This window comes from Cibotium barometz, chromosome 29 (assembly GCF_041138505.1).
Source record: "Cibotium barometz isolate CiBa-2024 chromosome 29, ASM4113850v1, whole genome shotgun sequence".
Taxonomy (NCBI): domain Eukaryota; kingdom Viridiplantae; phylum Streptophyta; class Polypodiopsida; order Cyatheales; family Cibotiaceae; genus Cibotium; species Cibotium barometz.
In genome coordinates this window covers 49,796,926-49,800,346 of record NC_141074.1, presented here as the reverse complement: position 1 = coordinate 49,800,346, position 3,421 = coordinate 49,796,926, and the positions used below count along the sequence as shown (strand labels likewise).

General features: G+C 39.2%; 1 pseudogene; it reads left to right on the top strand.

Annotated features, from left to right (window-relative positions):
- Positions 1 to 1,784: 1,784 nt before the first annotated feature.
- Positions 1,785 to 2,706, top strand: LOC147622308 (25S ribosomal RNA; annotated as a pseudogene; the record flags this gene model as incomplete).
- Between the last annotated feature and the right edge of the window lie 715 nt (positions 2,707 to 3,421).

The window sequence follows — 3,421 nt, the reverse complement described above, 5'->3', positions numbered from 1 at the left end:
TATGCTTGGGGCTGTCTATGATTATTTCAGTTAGGTTTGTATGGCAGGGTGATTCTTGGGGTACTTACGCCTGGTAGTCATGAGTTGGTGATGGTTTGTGCCTGTTTAATATTTATGGGATTAATTTAATTATTAATTGGGCTTATATTTTCAAGTGATGAAGATTACGAGGATTGATGAATAATGTCGAGGAGACTGTTTCTTATGCGCATCATATTTATTTTTACAAGCGTAGCTTGTAACCTTAGTAGTTGATTTTTCCATTTTGATACATTGGAAAAAATACATTTATAATGTTGAATTTATTAAAGCCTAAAGGCTTTACCCTAGCTCCAATTCTTCTCTAAGTCTTCAAGCCTTTACCTTTTTATGTGACTACTATATTGATACTAGGAACTAATAATTCCATGGGAACCACTTCCTCCAAACCATACAGCATGCTAAAAGGTGTGAGGGATGATGTGTTTTTGTAGGCTACCTTGAAATACCATTATGCATAGTGCAGATTCTTGTCCCAAATCAGTCATGTTCTTATTCACTAATTTGATCAAAATTCCTTTCATGATACTATTGGTTGATTTGGCTTGGCCATTTTCTTGGGGATAATATAGTTTAGACTTTTTGTGCAAGACTATGTGTTGTTTAGTCAATTTCCTAATCACATCATTTGACCACTTACTAACTCAATTGACCACCCGAACCTTGTCAATGATGACTTCATATAGGAATTTAGCGATTGAGGCTACCTTGCAATCTCCCATTATCTATTCCTCTACCCATTTGTTGTAGTAATCTCTTGCCGCCAAGATGTACTTGTTTCCTTTTTTGGGGGCTACATGTTTGAATGGTCCCACAAAGTCCTATATCCACTTCTTGAATGGTTCTAGAGGTAATATTTTCTAGTGGGGCGTCCAAATTGCATTGAGTTGTCACACTGTCTGACACATGTCACACTCTTTTACAAATTTGTGAGCATTCTTAAGTGAAGTGGGCCACCATAGCCCGGCTTTGAACACCTTTTTTCCTATTACATCTCCAAAGAAGTGACCTCCACTTACACCTTAATGCACTTTGACGACCAAGATAGCTTATTATTCATGATTGGCCTTATTGTTACCTGTAGCTTAGAGGTGGCAAAAAGCTCCAACAACCCACTCCGCACGTTGTGAGCACCACCTTGGTGTCACACATGTGAAGATGGAGAACTATAACCACCAAGGATTTGTTGCCAAGATCAAGAAGACTTAGTGTAGAAGGGCAACCGATCACTATGTACAATGACGAGGGAATACTTCATTGATAGGCATGAATAGAGTAGATATTGAGATAGATGAATAGCGCTATTGTTGTAAACTCTCAAGTGTAGTTGATAGTCATGTTATGGAACTGGAGAGTGTAATTATACTCAGGGAATGCTAGCACTTTTGGTCAGTTTATCTATATTGATCTTTCATATCTCTGGAATGGAACTATGAGCAAGCTTGCCACTCATTGTTGTTCTGAGTGTCTTCTAGGTATAAGTCTGGTATATCACTGTTATGAAAAATATGTTGTGTGTTCATGAGAAAGTGTGTGAGATGTTTAGTGGAGTGTGCAGAGAGTGAGTGAAGGGTGGATCTATGGAGTTATGTTTAGTGTGGCCCCATGACCATATGTGAGTTAGTGTTCGTACCCGAAAACTTTGATGGGTGACTTTACGTCTCTCACAACATTGCCTTACGGGTCTGATACCATAGACTGTTGTCTTGCCTTTCCGCTATGAAGGAAAACAACGAGACACATGGAACAAGGAGTCTAACATGTACGTGAGTCGGTGGGTGGAAAATCCATGGAGGTGCAAGTAACTTGATAGGTGGGATCCCCCTCGCGAGGTGCACAATCGACCGACCGTGATCTTCTATGAAAGGTTTGAGTGGGAGCGTACCTCTTACGACTTGAAAGACGGTGAACTATGCCTGAGCAAGGTGAAGCTAGAGGAAACTTTGGTGGAGGCTCATAGCGATATTAATGCACAAAATGTTCGTCAGACTTAGGTATAGGGGCAAAAGACTAATCGAACCATCTAGTTGTTGGTTCCCTCCGAAGTTTCCCTTAGGATAGCTGGAGCTTCCCACAATTGTATTGCATAAAGCGAATAATTAGAGGCATCGGGGGTGAAACACCCTTGACCTATTCCCAAACTTTAAATAGGTAAGCAGTCGAGGTTGCTCAGTTGAACTTGTGGAATGGGAGCTCCAAGTGGGCCATTTTTGGTAAACAGAACTGGCGATGCAGGATGAATCAAAAGTCGAGTTACGGTGCAAAACTATGCGCTAACCTAGATTCCACAAAGGGTGTTGATTGATTAAGACAACAAGACGGTGGTCATGAAAGACAAAATCCGCTAAGGAGTGTGTAACAACCCACCTGCCAAATCAACTAGCTCTAAAAATGGATGGTGCTGAAGCGCGCAACCTATACTTGGCCATCGGTGCGAGTGCAAGGCCCCCGATGAATAGGAGGGCATGGGGGTCATGGTGTAGCTCTGGGCACGAGCCTGAGTAAAATGGCCCCCAGTGTAAATCTTGGTGATTGTAGGAAATATTCAAATGAGAACTTTAAAGACCAAAGTGGAGAAAGGTTCCATGTGAACAATAATTGGACATGGGTTAGTCATTAGGAGAAATATGGACTCCATTTTTTCCCTTACAGGGTTTCTCTCACTTCTCTCTCTCTCTAGAAAAAGATTATAAAATAATGTTATAATATTAGTTCTTGTAGAATCAAGGAGATCTCTTTATATTGTTTTTAAAAGAGATTCACCTATTATTTTATTGTAGGACCACCTGTCCTCAAAATTCTTAAATCTAAAATAATAATATTCTATTTGATCTAAAAATGTGAAGCATCTAAGATGTGACACTCTTAAATGCCCACTTGACTTTTCAGCTTCTAAATCCTTCCAAATAGATTGCATTTACGTATTTCAAAATGGGAGAAGCTAAAAAAATAGAATAAGTACTTGATGTAGACATCACATTTTCGAATTTCTTTTTACCCACGCCTACCTCTATGCTCTAAGAGTGTGATTGTTAATTTTCATTATTTTTCATTAAGTATACAGGGGTTTATAATTTTTTTCTTCATTTAGAGACTTCTCTAGATTTTTTAGAATAAGAAAAGTAGGTTTTTCAGTTTAGGGCGATTTTAGTTTGCTTTGATGAGATATTGCTATTGGATAAATGTAATCCCAACTCCTTAGTCCAATTTAATGTGTGGTTGTTAGGCTAGTGGTGGTCAGTGGTTGGTGTGTAAAGCCTACAAATGGTTGGTGCATATGGTTCATGCAACTCATGCAACTAAAAATAGGGTAGAGGAGTCTCTAAATAAGGTACAAGTCGTGATCAAGTGATTATGTAAGTTTGGTTCATGCCTAATCATA